Source organism: Onychostoma macrolepis, chromosome 18 (assembly GCF_012432095.1).
Source record: "Onychostoma macrolepis isolate SWU-2019 chromosome 18, ASM1243209v1, whole genome shotgun sequence".
NCBI lineage: Eukaryota > Metazoa > Chordata > Actinopteri > Cypriniformes > Cyprinidae > Onychostoma > Onychostoma macrolepis.
Window position 1 is genome coordinate 22,217,689 of NC_081172.1, and position 19,224 is coordinate 22,236,912.

The window sequence follows — 19,224 nt, forward strand, 5'->3', positions numbered from 1 at the left end:
CTCATAGTAAGCCTCATTCACTAGTGCCTGGATGATAGCATCCTGCTCTGCTCCGCTAATCATACTGCCTTAGAAACAGCAGAGCTACCCTGCATGCCAATGTGCAAACTATCCACCCTATCTGCCGCAAATAGTAATGAAAATTACTAATATCACATAGAATTTAGGATGGATAGTATGCACATTGGGACGTAGACATCGAGACATCAGATTGTCATGAGTATCTCATATTGCTGCGGTAGCATCTTCTACCCAGGGGTAGGCAACATCGGTCCTGGAGTGTCCTGCAGAGTTTAGCTCCAACTCTGAAAAAAACCTCACCTGCCTGTAGCCCTAGAAATTCTGAAAACCTTGATTAGCATGCTCAGGTGTGTTTGATTAGGGTTGGAGCTAAACTCTATAGGACAGCGGCACTCCAGGACCGACGTTGCCTACCCCTGCTCTACCCCATATACAGCTATGACATAGCTTGCCGCTGAAGATGCAGAGGATTAACTTACCTTTGTTTTTGAAGGGAATGCGGCCCCCAATCTACCTATATGCATTCATGTTTGCGCAAATAATTCGTGATCCAGCTTCACCTACAGAAGAAGTGAGTATATGTTTTTTGTTTTTGTTTTTTTATTTATTTATTTATTAATAATGTGAATTTAGGGTTGAAGCTAAACTCTGCAGGAAAGTGGACCTCGAGGGCCAGAGTTGAGGACCCATGCCCTAAGGTAAACAGAACAGAACCACATGTAGCAGATATCATTAATGTTCTTGATGACAATTTAATACAACAACTTAATTCAATATAAAGGAGTATGATTCAATGAGGAATATCAGAAGGCCAAGTCCTTACAGTGGAGGAGGAGCTGGGAATGGAGGAGGGTAATTAGCTCCTGAGCAAAGCAATACATTTGCTGAATAATACTGAATGGACCTTATATAGGGATAGTGTGATCGGTAGGTAAACATGGATCAGCTGAGAGTCATAACTAACACTAAATCTGATTTCAGCTTTTTGTTCTATCTTCATTTTATAGATGACTCTTGTTTTCTCTGTGTGATTATCTCCGGTCTTGTCTATAGTGTAATAAAAAAGAATGCCTTTATGCTTACATTGTCTGTGTGCTTGAGGAATAGAGAAGCAGGAATGTGTGGTCACAAGGGTCAGATCTGTCTGCTTGAACAGTTTGTCTGCGGTCTGACCACTGGCTTCTCTCAGCTGCTGGTACTATTTTAATATCCCATCCTGAACACCTGCAGCTACCACAGTTTCTCCTGTGCATTGGTGTTGTGTAATCACACGCACACGCACACGCACACGCGCACATGCACAAACACACACACACACACACACACACACGTACATATGTTTCTGTGAATTGTGGGGACTTTCCATAGACTTCTATTACTTTTATACTGACCAAACAATATTTTCTATCCCCTAACCCTAAACCTACCCCTTGTTTGCATTGTTACACTTTCAGATAAGCATCATTTACTATTTTTAATATTTATTTTTCCCTCGTGGGGATCGCAGGTCGCTCCACACAATGTCAAAAATATTCAGCTTTTACTATCCTTGTGGGGACATTTGGTCCTCTCAATGTAGCATAAACAAGTACACACACACACACACACACACACACACACTAGTCTCCATGTTGTATGGGGACATTCCATAGATGTAATAGTTTTTATACTGTACAAACTGTATTTTATATCTCCTTACCCTAACCATATCCCTAAACCTACCCCTCACACACAACTTTCTGCATTTTTAGTAAACTTCATTCTGTATGATTTATAAGCTTGTTTTCTCATGGGGACCAAAAAAAAAAAAAAGTGCCAAAAATGCCAAAAAATTACTGACATTACTGTACTTGTGGGTATTGCTATACTTATTTGGTCTCCATAATGTATGGAATGCAAGATACACACACTAAACCCACTTTAGGACTTATGTAATGGATTCTTTGTCTTCAGTATGTTATTAAAATATATGCTAATAAAAATAATAAATAAAAATAATTTTAAAGTGTGATTATTTTACTGTGAGCAGCAATCGAAGGGTTTTATGAACATTTGTTATGCTGACGAGAGAAGAGATATTTAAAAATAAAAAAAATAAAATAAAAGTTATATTTGTATAAACAGTGACAACTTTTTTGTGTTTGAATACAAAGTCTCTGTATGTCAAAATGTGTTAATAACTTGGGTCTCTTGGTTTATTCCTTTGTAAAATCAAAGTTTCACTTGTGTAATTTAGGCACAATGAAATCGTGTTTGACATTTAAAATTATTGAATAGGTAATACTTTGATATCCTCAAGATTACTGTAACTCATTTCATAAGGGAACTAATCAATCATCCATTTTCAACTGCAAACAGTTCAAAATGCAGCAGCTAGACCTTTTTAGACTTTTATCAAAACAAGATACATATACATTTTTAAGTGACAAAAGCACTTCCGAGTATTTCCCTTTTTGTTTGTTTGTTTCTCCTAACTATTAATTCCAACCCAACCAAACAATCCTAAATATCAGAGAAAGAGAGAGGGAGAGAATTTATTTATTTTTTTTTAATTTTAAATATATCTTTATTATAACAATATTCTCTTAATTTGCACAATTATTCACAATTCATTCAGAAACATGTTTTTTTTTTCTTTCTCACACATACATGTTTAAAAAGTCAACACCATTTCATTGTTCTCACATAAAGTACACAATACCTCATTAACACCCCAGATATCTACAAACTTTGGTAAACAGTCCACCATCTTGTAGTAAGCAAACTCTACTTTTAATCTAGCTGCCACAAGTCCCAAAAACATAGGAACCACACTTATTGCATCCTGCCCTTGAAGTTTATTTTTTCTTGTTTTCCAGATTACTAATTTTGCAGTGCCAGATAAAAAGTTAATTAAAACCAAAGTAATTTCCTTTGAACTGAATACCTAGGCCCATAAATAAACAATTTGAAAGAAAACACCCCACCCAAAGATAAAAACCAATTGCTTAAAAGGGAAAACAAATCCCCTAAATGTAAGCACTGCACAAATAAATGAAACAAAGATTCTACCTCTGAACAAAAGGGACGACAAACCACCCCAACACTAGGATTAAGATGCACCACATGTCTGTTCATAGCTACTGCTCCATGTACAATTCTCCATTGAAAGTCACCCGTCCGCTTATTGACTGGGCATTTGTACAGAGTACGCCAGCAGCCTTTAGGGGAAGAGTCAAGTCCAAAAAGGTCCCTCCATTTTGTTGAAAAAACACCAGTCAAAAACCCAGCATTTGACACTTTCACAGTCAAATACAAGGCCTTCTTTCGAAACAATCCAAAACTGGCTTTTTAAACGTCAACAAACAGTGATCATCATCTTCCCAATTCTCCTCAGCAGCACTAACAATGAGTGAAGGAAATTCATAATCAAGCCCTTCTGTCCACTCATGAATCATCTCTGTATTGTCCTTAAGATCTCTGTGTTCCTTTCTTAACTCCCCATGTACTTCTGCAACAAACTGCTGTATCATTCTTGCAGATTTCACTTCAGTCCTTTGACTTATGACTTCCACACTGCTGCTCAGTACATGGCCCAACTTCATGTATCCAGCAGCCACAAGCCGTGAACGTAAACGCAGATGATAAGAATCTTGAAGAAAAGAGAGGGTTAAAAAACAAAGGTTCTTCCAACAGCCAAGGCCCAGCTGATAAATCAGGTGATCTTGACACAGTAAAAACTTTCCAAGCCTCAAGCATAGATCTAAACCCAAGATGGCGGCGCGAGTACATCGCGAGGCTCTGGGTCTCTCCAGATTTTGCAATTTTGCTGTATTTTTCTTACTCATCTCGGGCCTGTTCGTGCAGAACAGTTGTGCCTTTACATCGTACACCCGTTGTGAGCTTTTGGATATCGGTTTGCGAATTTCCGACACTTTTATGGACAATCTTCGACTCCTTGCTGAGATCGCTAGGACACCCGAGGCTATGCACCCTACCCGGCCGGGCGGAAGTGCTCGCAGGCGGCGTCGAGATCGTAAACAAAGGCGGGGGAAGCGCGGAGGACTAAGAGCTAAGCTAAGGCTAACACCACACCGGCTCTCTTTACCCAGCATTTTCCTTGCCAATGTACGGTCGCTAGTGAACAAAATGGAGGAGATTCGACTCAGCATCACACACAGCAAGAAACTTTTGAACTGTAACGTCCTAATCTTCACAGAAACCTGGTTAAACAGCGGAATACCGGACACCACTATTGAGCTAGCGGGACGCCACACACTCCGGGCGGATAGAACATTAGATGGCTCCGGTAAGACCAGAGGTGGTGGATTGTGCATTTACATTAACAAAGCTTGGTGCACAAACTCTGCTATTGTTGGGAGTCATTGTTCAGCTAACCTTGAGTTTCTCATGGTTAAATGTAGAACCGTTTATCTACCGCGGAGTTCACTTCCACCATTATAACTGCAGCCTATATTCCCCGGATGCTGATGCCAAGCTTGCTATGAAAGAACTTCACGCAGCCATCAGTAAACAACAGACTGATCACCCGAAGCGGCTTTTATTGTTGCAGGTGACTTTAATCACTCAAACTTAAAGTCAGTGCTACCCAAGTTTCACCAGCATGTTTCCTGTCACACCAGAGGAAACAAAACCTTAGACCATGTTTACACAAACATGGCTGGAGCTTACGTTGCGACACCCCTCCCCACCTGGGACAGTCAGATCACCTTTCTTTGTTCCTCACCCCAAATATGCACCCCTCATCAACCGTGTGAAGCCATCAGTGAAGACCATCAAAGTGTGGCCTGCGGGGGCAGATTCCACACTCCAGGAAAGGTTTCTACACACAGACTGGAGTATGTTTGCTTCTCAAGCCACCAGTGGCGCTCACACAGACATTGACTCTTACACCTCCTCTGTATTGGATCATATCAATATCACCATTGACAGTGTTACAACCCAGAAACAGATCACCACATATCCAAATCAGAAGCCTTGGATGAACAAGGAAGTGCGACTCCTGTTGAAGTCACGCAACACTGCCTTCAGATCAGGAGACGCACAAGCCTACAGCACATCCAGAGCAAACCTGAAGAGGGGCATCAAAAAGGCCAAGCACTGCTACAAGCTAAAGATAGAGGGACACTTCTCCAACTCTGACCCTCGACGCATGTGGCAGGGCATTCAGGCCATCAGTGACTACAAACCCACCCACTCCACCCCCGCAGCCACTGATGTCAACTTCCTGAACGAGCTAAATTACTTTTATGCTCGCTTTGAAAGAGACAACAGAGAAACTGCCACCAAGCTCAACCCCTCAGCTGACCACCCACCAATCATACTCTCCTCCACAGATGTCTGCAAGGCACTGAGCGGATCAGCGCACAAGGCTGCTGGACCAGACAACATCCCTGGTCGTGTTCTCAGGGCATGTGCGGAGCAGCTCGCTGGGGTTTTACAGACATTTTCAACCTGTCTCTTGCCCAAGCAGCCGTACCAACATGCTTTAAATGCACTTCCATTGTGCCAGTGCCAAAACACTCTAGTCCGAGGTGCCCTAATGACTACCGCCCTGTAGCACTCACACCCATCGTCATGAAGTGCTTTGAGCGGCTGGTCCTGGAACACCTAAAAGACTCTCTACCATCCACATTGGACTCACACCAGTTTGCCTACCGTAGCAATAGGAGCACAGAGGATGCAGTTTCCATGGCACTGCACTCTGTGCTCACTCACCTGGACAATAAGAACACTTATGCACGTATGCTGTTTGTTGACTTCAGCTCAGCATTCAACACTGTCATCCCAACCAAGTTAATAGCCAAACTTGGAGACCTGGGCATCAATACCTCAATGTGTAACTGGATTTTGGACTTCCTGACCAACAGACCCCAGAATGTTCGATCAGGATTCACCTGCTCCACATCCATCACACTTAACACTGGTGTACCACAGGGCTGTGTGCTAAGCCCGTTTCTCTACTCCCTCTTCACCTCCGACTGCAAGCCTGTGTATGGATCTAATTCCATCGTCAAGTTTGCAGACGACACCACGGTGATTGGCCTCATCAGTAACAACGATGAGACTGCCTATAGGGAGGAGATCCAGCACCTGGCCACATGGTGCACTGAAAATAACCTGCTCCTCAACACCACCAAAACGAAGGAGCTCATCGTGGACTTCAGGAAGGAGTCAAGAGGCACACGACACCATCCACATCAATGGAATGGCTGTTGAGCGTGTCTCCAGTTTCAAGTTCCTGGGATCCACATCTCGGCGGACATGTTGTGGAAAACCAACACCTCCAGCCTGGTCAAGAAGGCTCACCAGCGCCTCTTCTTTCTGAGGACACTGAGGAAGAATCAGCTCTCCTCTGCTATCCTGGTGAACTTCTATCGCTGCGCAATAGAAAGCATCCTGACCAACTGTGTCACAGTATGGTATGGGAGCTGCTCTGTTGTGGAGCGCAAGGCACTGCAGCGGTGGTGAAAACTGCCCAGCGCATCACAGGGACTCCACTACCTGCCATCGAACACATCCAGAGGAAACGCTGTCTGCATCGAGCTCGCAGCATCCTTAAGGACTCCTCTCACCCAGCCCACAGACTGTTTTATCTCCTGCCCTCCGGTAGGCGTTTCAGGTGCCTCCGGACCAGGACCAGCAGACTAAAGAACAGTTTCTTCCCCAGAGCTGTCTCTTTACTGAACTCTAACCCCCGTTGATCCACTTCCTCATATACTATTAACTCTTCTCTCCTACCTCACATCTGCCTTATTTGCACTACTGAATGTAAATTTTATTACAGTAACAACTGTTTACTTTTGTATCTTGCACTACCATACCTAAATTGGACTATGCTCATTTGCACTGCCGACTGTTGTTTACATTATCAATGTTTACATTAACATTTTGCACCGTATGTCTAATTGTAATATGCAATCACTTCCACTGCACTTTTACACCTTGTTTATAGTAATAGTCATCTGTATATATATTATATTGATAGTACATATCACCTGTAAATTCTGTTTATAGTAATAGCCATCTGTATATTTATTCACTATACATATTCACCTGTAAATTCTGTTTATATTAATAACCATCTTTCTATATATATTTATACATATATTCAGTACATATCCTTGTCCTGCACTTATTCAACCATTGTATATACTGCACTTGCTGCTATTGCACTTCTGGTTAGACCTAAACTGCATTTCGTTGCCCTGTACCTGTACTTGTGTAATGACAATAAAGTTGAATCTAATCTAATCTAATCTAATAATAGAGGGTAAGGTCTACTAATTCAGACTCTTGTAAATGCATAAGAAATAAATGCTTATCAAGTCCCATTCCACCTACCCTCCGCAAAAAGGCTGTGTTCATCCAAGCAAAATTGCTGTTATATAGCAGTCTTTGAGCGGTTTGTAAACGAAAAGTTGTTATTCTCGCCTTTATATCCACCAGGCCTTGTCCCCCTTCTTGTATAGAAAGATACAGTACAGCAGATCGGACCCAATGGTATCCTGACCCAAAAAAAATTCACTAAGTGCCTTTGAATCACTTGAATTAGACCCGCTGGTGGTTGCAGCACATTAAATTTATGCCACAGAGTGGATGGTAGTTTTATCCCAGTTCACCTTGGACGATGAAGCCTTCTCATTAACATCAAGTGCATTAGGCAGAAACTTAACATCTTGTATATTATTAACAAATACCGTGAAGTCGTCTGCGTAAGCACTTAAAACTGTTCTTGAATTCTTAATAATACCAGATGTAATAAAACCAGATTTTTTTTTTCACGTAATTTACAAAGTAAAGGTTCTGTTGCTATACTATATAGTTGCCCTGATAAAGGACACCCCTGTCCAACTGTTACCCCTTGTTACAGGAATAGGACAACTTAATCCACCTCCCACCTTGACAATACAAGAGGCACCTGCATACAACAATTTCACCCATTTTAAAAAAAGCTTGCCCTAAACCAAAAACTCCCAACACATTGAAAAAATATTTGTGATCAACACGATCAAACGCCTTTTCTTGATCCAGGGAGATTAGGCCAATTTTTGTTTTAAAAACTTTGTAAATATCCAAAACATCCTGTATCAAAAATAAATTGTACAATATTGTCCTTTCTGGAACACAATATGTTTGATCCCTATGTACTATTAAATGGAGGTACTTTTTTAACCTATTAGCAAGTCATTTAGATAAAATTTTATATTCAGTAGTCAATAGAGCTACTGGTCTCCAGTTTTTCAAAAGAGACAAATCCCCCCTTTTTTTTTTAGGCAACAATGACAAAACAGCACGTTGACAGGACACAGGCAACATACCATCTTTGTTACATACACAAAAAACCTCACAAAGATCCTTTCCAATACAATGCCAAAAATGTTTATAAAATTCAGGTTGCAAACCATCAATGCCTGGAGATTTTCCTGAATTAAGTTGACCCAAGGCAGCAGTTAATTCTTGATAGGATATATCTATATCCAAAGCAGTCTTTGGCTGTGTTCGAAATGCCATACTATTATACTACTCTTACTATTTCTGCAGCATGCAGTATGTATGCTGCGCATAGTATGCAAATTTTCTGTAAATACAAGGATGACCTACTATATTTGCAGGAATCTGCTAAATATAACTCAAGTACACTGAAATCAGTACAGAAGCTGTGTACGAATGGCATACTATCATACAACTCCTACTATACTGCAGTATGCTGTGTGAATACTGTGAATAGTATGTGAATTTTCTGTATGCATGGAATGCCCGGATTACCTGCTACATTGGCTGAAATTTGATCTATGAATCTGAAGACGCTGCATGGGATACTGTTTCCCAGAAAGCAGCGCGCTCCATGTGATGTTTCATCTTCAAACGCGTGAGTGAACTGAAGGCAGGGAATAGTAGTTATAAATGTAAGACTTGTATATGTACGTATATACATATACATGTAAACATAGCTGCGGGAACATACTTTATCTGGGGGGTGCTTTGACACAATCCTATAAACAGCCCAAACTCTTATAGATTAACATACAAATGAAGATGTAGCCTATATGCGAACCAATATATATTTGTGCTTTTGTGATTTTAGTTCAATAATTTTTTCTTTAATATTTCTATTATTTAAGGGGATTTTGCTAAATATTAACATCGCTGATACGCAAAAGTTTTGGTCAATGCACTTTATCGAATTCCCTCATCAGAAACGCAGATATAGCCTACCTACGTGCGATGTAAGAGATTAATTCATCATACACTAAAAAACTGTAAGGTATGCGTGATGTTGTCTGCAGAGTGCTTACACTCACGCTTCAGTAATATTCTTTGATAATGTCAATGTTCTTTGTTCGCTGTATAATTTGTTCGTTGTTTGAATAATAGTAGACATGGGCGTTATAATTAAACTCAAAATGTCTTTTTATTAAATGTGATCAGGTCAAATTCAAATTCAGTATTATTAAAATATTTTGTCATAATATGGCTAGCCTACTTGCCTAAAACGTTATGATGTGCATAGTTAATAGATTACATTAGGCTACATATTAGACTACAGTGTTTTGAGCGCATTTGACTAGAGACTAGAGCGCAATTCAAGAGCAGTGCTTATTGACGGTGGCCGTCTTGAGAAGCGAGAAAGCTTTGGAAAACAGCTCATAAAAAGGACGAGGACTTGAATGGTTTTTACAAGTTGTAATGTAAAATTACAGTAATAGCGCGTGTACATTCACACTAAATTCTGTCAGTGTGAGGGGGAGATGTAGGGACGCGCGCCGCGAGGCCGCTCTAAAAAGAAACGGAGTGTACCCAGCCAACATTCTATCATGGGGCCCATGTGGGCCCATACGGGCTGTAAATATGGGCCCTACATGGGTTCCATGTGGGCCCCATCTGAATCAGCCCATGTGAATCTCATATGGGGCCTGACTGAGTTCGTCCATGGGTTCCATGTGGGCCCCATCTGAATTAGCCCATATGAATCTAATATGGGGCCTGACTGGGGCTAAAGTGGGGTCCAAATGGGAAACACATACAAGACCCATATTGGTCCCACTTATGAAGCACATGTGGGATATACTAGGGCCCAGTATGGGTACTGGACTGGCCCCACATACTGTATATGAGTGTTTTGATTAGGGTTTTTTGAGGCATCTCACCTGGACAGTATAATTATAAATAATTATTTACTATATTGATAAAAGCAACATCAGTATTTCAGTTAGGTAAATATCAGTTTTCAGCATGAACATTCCACTCTTTATTAATTTACAAACTCGCAAAACATGAAAGTGTGCAATTTGAAAAATCATATATTAAAATGTTGTACAGGTTCAATATAATACTTTATTATCATTTTCTGACACATTTGTTATACTTTAACATTAACATTAACATTTTGATAAGCCAACAGGTCTTATGTAACTAATCTTACATAACATAAAAATTGACAGTTAACAGTTAAAAGCTTAATTCACCCAAAAACGAAAATTCTTTCGTCATGTCACTCCAAACACATAAGAAATTAATTAATTTTCAGAACACAAATGAAGATCTTTTTTTTTTTATCTGAGCGATTTCTGTTGCTCCATTGAAAGTTTACTTCCCCAAAAATCTGATGCTTCAAAACATTCATAAAGAGATTGTAAAATAAATCCATATGAATCGAGGGGTTTAATACAAGTCTTGTGAAGAGACATGATCACATTACATGGTAAACAGGTTTATATTCAGCTTTTATTTACATATAAACATTGATCAGTGAATATATAAAGAAGTTCAACGGTACTAGCATGAGAACAAACTTCATTGGTTCTCACGCTTCAAGCAAGCAGGCTTGACTTTCCGTCTATTAAAACGTCATTGTCCGCTGATCAGTGTTTATATGTGCACAAAAGCATACATTATATCTGTTCATTTAAAGTGACTGTCTCTTCAGAAGACTTAGATTAAACAGCTCAATTCAAATGGATTTTTTGTATGATCTTTTTAAGAACATTTAAAAGTGTCAGTTTTGGGATTTGACTTTTAATGGAGGGCCAGAAACCTCTAAAAATATCTTCATTTGTGTTCCAGAGATGAATGAATGTCTTATGGGTTTGGAACAAGTAAATGAGGGAGAGTAAATGATGACAGAATATGCACATTTGGGTGAACTATCCCTTTAAGAAACATCAGTGCTCTTCTAAATTTGACACTGACACAATGAAGAAACACAAAAACAACAAACTCACCTGAACTTACAGTATAATAATAAAATGTATGTGACCGTGGACCACAAAACCATATAAAGGTAAATTTTTCGAAATTGCGAATTATACATCACCTGAAAGCTGAATAAATAAGTAAATAATCTTTCCATTGATGTATGGTTTGTTAGGATCAGACAATATTTGGCTGAGATACAACTATTTGAAAATCTGGATTCTGAGCGTGCAACAAAAATAAATCAAAATATTGAGAAAATTGCCTTTAAAGTTGTCAAAATGAAGTTCTTAGCAATGCATATTACTAATCAAAAATGAAGTTTTGATATATTTACGGTAGGAAATTAAAAAATATCTTCATGGAACGTGATCTTTTCTTAATATCCTAATGATTTTTGGCATAAAAGAAAAATCAGTAATTTTGACCCATACAATGTATTTTTGGCTATTGCTACAAATATACCCCAGCGCCTTTAGACTGGTTTTGTGGTCCAGGGTCACACATTCTGTCTCAAAAACTACACAATTTAGAAACAAACAAGAAAACAACACAAACTGATAACACTCCTGGAGACGGTCTTTCTCGTGCTGTTCTCTAATCTCTTTCCACTCGTCTCTGGTCCCAGTACAGCACTTGGAGCCTTTTCTGCCTCCTGCTTCACATCATTAATCATAGTATTCTTCCTCAGTCCACCTGTAAAAGCATAAGTTTAGATATAAATGTCCAGCTGCATATTTGGGTTACACTTTATTTTACAGTTTCCTTGTTGCAGTGCAATTTTAAATTTAAGTACTGAGTAGGCTAATATTTATTAACATCACATACATCTTGGGGACACTTAATTTCTAGCGATTATCGCCGATTTGATTGCACAGATACTATTTAAACTAAACTGAGCTAGACAATGACATCTCTGAATTCAATAATGAAATGCCTTTAACTGAAAATTGAGTGTTTAATCTTATCATTATACATTACTGACACTCTATCCTCCAATTTGATACTGTTAAGTGCTTTGACACAATCTGTATTGTAAAAGCGCTATATAAATAAAGGTGACTTGACTTGACTTGACTTGACATCCTATATGGTTGAAGTTTTTATTTTATTTATTTATTTTTACTGGTTTGGGTATTTTATATATGTATATATTAAGACATTTACAGATGTTTCATGATTAATGAATATGGGAAACCAGTTAAAAATATTCAAGGTTCAAAAAAAGTTAACCTCAATCAACAGCATTTATTATAAAATTTCACAATGTCACATTAATTAATACCACAAATAATTTTTGTTAGGTTTTATGCACCTTGGTAAAACCTCTCGTTATAATCATTGAAGCTGTGCAGACTGTAAAATGAATCTCTTGCATGCTGCATTGATGTTTAGGATGAAAATGCAGAATTCAGAGCGCGAAATTCAAAACTCCGGCGCGATGACTAATCTAAACCCTGATTGGCCACTACATTCATAAACTCAACATGAACATGTGTGATTGGTTTTAAGGCTTAGCAACATAAGCAGTAATGCCGCAATCAACATTACTCATTTTTAACTTTAATCGTCGACAGCCATAATAAATTTGGTGGTACACAGCCTGAAAGCCCATATTTCAGAACTTAACTTATGTCAGAAAGCAAATTCAGAATTATGTCATTCAAAATTAGTGCTATATCGGCTGGAAATTTATTTTTCCCTCAGGGGAAAAAATGGCTATGGAGGACCAAACCTGCAAAAACAATAAATAAATAAATACGCAAATAAATCCACAAAATAATACATAAATACATATATAAATAAATAAATGTGCAAATAAATACATAAATAAATAAATATATAAATCCACATATTCCTGTATAAATAAATATATAAATAATTAAATGTGCGAGAAAATAAATAATTAAATAAATTAAACGAATGTTGGGGGAAATAAAATAAAAAAATGCTAAACTAAAAGTTTTTTTTTTTCTCCCTTTTCAAACGTTTATTCATTTTTGAATGTAGTTCAGTATTTATTTTTCCTATCAAGCATCAGAGAAGGCGGTCTTTATGCCACCATTGGTTGATCGTTATAAAAGTTCAACGTGCGATTGTTTGCCTGCGCAACATATAACCTTGTATGAAAATATTGCAGTCAAACAGTTTGGCGGGAGTTTGTAGATCCATCATGGCGCAAAGAAGGTCGATTGCCCAGTTGCTCCGCGAGTCATTCACTACATTTACATGGACATCAGTAATCTAATTATTTACCTTATTCTGAATAAGACAATATTATGATTAAGGTGTTTACATGAGTTGCTTTTAGAATAATCCTTTCATGTTCCCGTTTTACATGTTAGAGTACATAGATCGATTAATGGCATGCGTCATTACTTCACCACGCGACGCTATCCGCCGTCCTCCAGAATTTCACATACAAACATATAGTTTGTCTTCGTGATGATGCCATATACAGTTTTGGGTGTTTCATTTTTAATTTTATGAAAGCTTCAAGTGCAGTTAATTATATGTACGTGCACAGACGATGGTGGTGTTGAAGCTCTTTCATTTGCCGTCAAACGGTTGATCGCTGCCGTGTGTGTCCTGTCGCAAACTGCGGCGAAAAGTCCCACACAACGGTAATAGTTTGATTAAGGTGTGTACATGTCTGTACTGCACTTCAATAATGCGACTAAAAGAGGAATACTCCACATGTCTTAATTCGATTTGTGTTTACTTCGATTATTACTTTAGCTGGATTAAGGTAATCAAATATATCTGTTTGCATGATAGACTCTTAATCGGAGTATTGTCTTAATCGTATTAAAATGGGAGTATTGATGGACGTTAGGTATACACCGGGAAATTATTTTGTTTAGGTTTATTTGACAACTGTAACTCAGATTTGTTTAAAATGATCGAATGCTGTTGATGTGTATGGTGCGTCCCAATTCACCTATTTATACTATGCCCTAAACAGTATGTATCCTTTTTGTGTAGAAAATGTACATATTTTTGGTTTGTAGCAGAAGATTAGGATCAGGAACACATTACATCTACACCAACCCTACACCTAAACCTACCCCTTACAGGAAACTTTCTGACCTCAATTTAGGTCCCCAGCATGACACGAGTCCCCATGAGTCTGTGTGTATTCAGGTCTGAACCCATGTGCTACAGATTACCTATATGCACTTCAGACAGGAGCACAGACCTCTCCAGACCAGCAGACATGAGTGTGTTCAGGGCATAGTATATTAAAGATTTGAAAGCCATCTGAATAATTGTTTTCTTCAATTACAAGTTGCCTATATTTAGGTAGGTCACAACTACCTGTAAGTCACTTTTTGATGCCATTGTTATAAGACAATCAGTATTGACAGCATACAGACAAGTTGTCCGCTGGGCCTACGGTGTTATGAGCAGCCCTTACCTGCATGTGTTGTGTCAGACACTAGAAGATAGTTTACAGAGGAAGGAGGTTTTGAATGGCCCCATTTTGTTGACCATCAATAAAAAATAATCACAATCACAAATTGTCTTACTGTATAAAAACTTGTTTATGAAGTTTACATTAGATGTATATCAAGCATATCTGCATTTATGGTTAATTCAATTCAGGTTTATATAGATATAGATGCACAAAACATATTCTACCGAAAGAAAAATATACCATCTGACCCATTTAAAAACATTTAACAATTTTTCAGTCTGGGTATCACACTAATGTGTTGTTGAAGTGTGTTAAATGGTGAATGCTGTGCTAGATACACAATCCAACAGCCTGATCTTGTTGATCCGCTGGAGGGATCTGGAAAGAGGAGCAGGTGTAGTGGAAGACAGACAGTGCTGCGTTCTCGTGAAGCCTGTGGTGACCTGCAGTATAACACTGATGCATATGCTGGGAGAAGCAAGCACAAGTTTAGATCACGTTCATTGCTGACCATGCTTCTCCACTCTGCCTCCATCACATCTGCATCTCCATCAGGAGAGAAGCTGCAGTCCAGTAGAGGTGTTAATAACAGCTGGCCTCCGCTGCTTCAGATCTTCACACTCCCATCATCCAAAGCCTTATAAACACATCGCATGACAAAAAATGACTAATTAGCTGTGCAAACAATGACAATTACTAAGCTGTCACTAGACTTGATAGTTATAATATTAGCAAACTGAGGTTAACTTACCAGCTATGTCTTCTCATATGGTAACGTTTTTACACGGTTTTTAAAAATATAACGATATTGCTAATGCTTACCAGCTAGCTTCAGTGCTTTACAACAACTTCTATACATCTCGTTGTGTCTCATTATTTAAACAATTATGTTCACTGGTATGGTAGTTAGCAAAATGTTAAAAATCAAGTCTTACGGTGCACAGTTGACATTTTCGTGGAGCAGCATCTCTGACGGATCCGTGAGCATCATGTCTCCCACTGGCGGACGAACACAGGCGGACCGGGACCCGATGAAGCTGCTGTGTGCACCGAAGAAACCGCACCGAGTCTCACTAGGCTCTTGCTTCGGCATCCCATGTTGAACTGCATCATATCGCCGGGATGATAGTCCTCCGGTTACGGTATAAAGTGATCGCACCACCTCGTTTTTTGAAGCAGATGCATCAGTGAAGTCCCGTCTCTTCAGCGGCACAAAAACACTGAGGTCCGTAAGATACCGTCCTTGTTGAAACCGTCACTTTTTCTTCTAAATTTGTGCCCTCAAGCCTTGTAAAACATTTTCAAACCCTGCAATAACGGTTCATATGATATTTTCATACAAGGTTATATGTTGCGCAGGCAAACAATCGAACGCTGAACATTTATAACGATCAACCAATGGTGGCATAAAGACCGCCTTCTCTGATGCTTGATAGACACCCCCTCATTAGCATGTTGAGTTGAGGAAAAATAAATACTGAACTACATTCAAAAATGAATAAACGTTTGAAAGGGGAGAAAAAAAAACAACTTTCAGTTTAGCATTTCCTTTAGCATTTTTTGTATTATTTCCCCCAACATTCGTTTAATTTATTTAATTATTTATTTTCTCGCACATTTAATTATTTATATATTTATTTATACAGGAATATTTGGATTTATATATTTGTTTATATATTTATTTGCACATTTATTTATTTATATATTTATTTATTTATGTATTATTTTGTGGATTTATTTGCGTATTTATTTATTTATTGTTTTTGCAGGTTTGGTCCTCCATAAATGGCGGCTACAGCCACAGAATACAGCAGGAAAGCCTAAAATAAACAAAATTTGTCTATATGACTTGATAAATGTCAGGCAAAAACAACATTACATGTCAGAGTCAACAAAAATGACCTCAATTTTAAACCTCAGAGACATTTACATTATTAACTGTTAGCCCCCTAAAAAACCCAGATAGTTCAAAAGGTCATTTAGAATGTAAAAACAAAGTTTCCTATGCTTAAACACATATTAACAAAGACATGTTTAGAAAATCTGCATGTACCTGCACATTTTCGCTCCGCATCCACATCCTTGACTTGCTGAAACGATTGAGGTGATTCCCGTCTCCCGCTTCGACGGCTCCGCCGCTCCACTGCGATTGGAGGAAACTGTATCCTTGCGCCGGGGCGGGAATTCCTCTACTTTGAACATTTTAAATCTTTTACATTTTAAATGTCCGCTTATTTTCAACAAAGATCTATGATATTATGATATTAAATTATGTGGATAAATTCGAAACGAAACGCTGAATTCATCAGGACTACTTTGTCAAGCGGAAGGTGTTGTCAGAGATGAATGTTGAGCGTGTATGTGAGACCCATTTAAATTCTGGAATTTGTGATCGTCCCTGCTAAAATGTGTAGGCTACAGTAAAAGAAAACAAATACATTTTGATAAATGCATAAGCAGGCTAACATTGTAATATTGATAATTCAAACAAAATGAAACATCACAATAGAAAATAATGCATTTTCATTTAAAAAGTAGTTATATTGATCAGATCCATAAAATCTATATTCTTTGTTAAAAAGTGACTATTAACCAAAAACATTAAAGGTATAAGGATGTATTTTAAGTGTGAAATAATTTTGCCCACATAGATCCCATAAAGGTCCCATATGTTCAAACCTATATGGGACCCAGATTGTGAAACACACATGGGACCCACATAAATTGCCCATTTTCAGCCCATGCCCACATGGAACCCATGCTGTCCAGGTATAACCCATATGGGGCCCACATATCAATGTTGGCTGGGTATTTACTCTAAGGACAAATAGAGCAATTTGTTAGCAGAGGCTATTTACATTAACTCCGCCCACCAATGCCTGGCTGCGATAAACGGCACTGCAAAAGACACGTGGGTTTCTGTAGAATCAGTGGCGCTGAGAGTAAAAGACGCGAGATGTGTGCTGTTGATGCGAGCGATCCGAGTTTGAATCCAGCTTTTGTCAAACTCGTGCAACTCCTTTTCCCATCACATACCAGATCAGAAAGGCATTTATTTTCAATAAAAAAATTAAGTAAATATTTGAAAAGTAGAGATTAAATGCCTCATTTATAATACAGTGTGCTTAGCTGTAGGTAGGTTTTTGTCCCAATAAAGTGGCATTCATCAAATAAAATTTATGATAATATACACTCAATATGTTATTGCATACTGTTTTATAATGTACTACAGTACTGAAGTATAAATATCTGCCACCTAACTACTATTTACACACCTGTTGCTAAAGAAAATGCTGCTATTTTAGAGTAAACAGAATTTATCATTATTTGCACTTAGTGTAACTAGAATATATCACTTTTTCCAATTAGTGTAACTGCCAAAAACTACCTGGTCTCATGGCATTTACGTACCTGGGTGCACTTTTTAGCGTGACATGAAATACATACCAATAAGTACATATTACTGCAGTTTCCAAAATAAATGAACACTTTCACTCAAATTTACAGAGTTGATTTACAAAGCGTCATTTTCGCACAATTACTTGAAGATATCATGCTATGACTTCAAAACAATATTAATATGCTGGGAGATTTGAAAACTGATGCTTTTGAATGTTAGCATCGCACACATCCAGCTTCTTATTTATGGGTTTTCATAAATGATACGATTGTGCGGTAGCTCACGGAGTACGGAGACGGACTTAGGAGACGAGAAGCACCGGTTCGATTTCCGTGTAACTACGGTTTGACAAAGCAGTTAAAATCTGCGTAAAAGGAAGTTCAAATGGCACAGTTGCATCAGCTAATGCGTTTTTATATCAGTTTTGCATTTGTCAACACTATCGGGTAGGTTTAAGGTTGGGTTTGATGTAGGGCATATTTCCAACACGATAGAGCATTAACCTTTAGCGACAGTCCCCGGATATTTTAATACATATCTGAAGCAATGTAATGAAAAAACAGCAATACGTACCAATATCTACGTAATAAAAACATGCAAGGGTTCACATATTGAACCTGTGTTTTAGCACCACTCAGTGGACATTTCTATTTGAAACTGCGGCGAAACGTGCAGCAAGGTACGTAAAACGGTCTCAAAAACAATTTTTATTTACATTTACATTTATGCATTTAGCAGACGCTTTTATCCAAAGCGACTTACATTGCATTCAAGTTACAGTTTTTACATTTTTATCAGCTCTTGCTTTCCCTGGGAATCGAACCCATGATCTTGGCGTTGCTAGCGCCATGCTCTACTAGTTGAGCTACAGGAAAGCTTTTTATGAGACCAGGTTGGCCAAAAATATCATTGTTCAGTTAAAGACAGCTCAGTGTTGATTCAGTCCTGTCCAATAGCCTATGTAAAGTTCTTCAATTATGAAATGAGTTCAATTGGGCAATATAGCATTGTTTACTAATATTAACAAGCCATTGTAAAAAGAATAGTTAGCACATTTGTTTGTAAGGTAACAACATTGACAGGTGTGCTGAATTAATGTTTGTGTTTGTCATGTGACAATTAAGCATACTACTCTGAAACATTTGTTGCTTATTGTACACTGTTTCACACACTATTCTTTAAAAAATAG

General features: G+C 38.3%; 1 non-coding gene across 1 annotated transcript; it reads right to left on the reverse strand.

The window, feature by feature from the left end:
• Window positions 1-18,837: 18,837 nt before the first annotated feature.
• trnaa-agc (transfer RNA alanine (anticodon AGC)) lies at window positions 18,838-18,912 on the reverse strand. The gene has a single exon. It is a non-coding gene; the product is annotated as a tRNA-Ala (tRNA).
• Window positions 18,913-19,224: the final 312 nt, after the last annotated feature.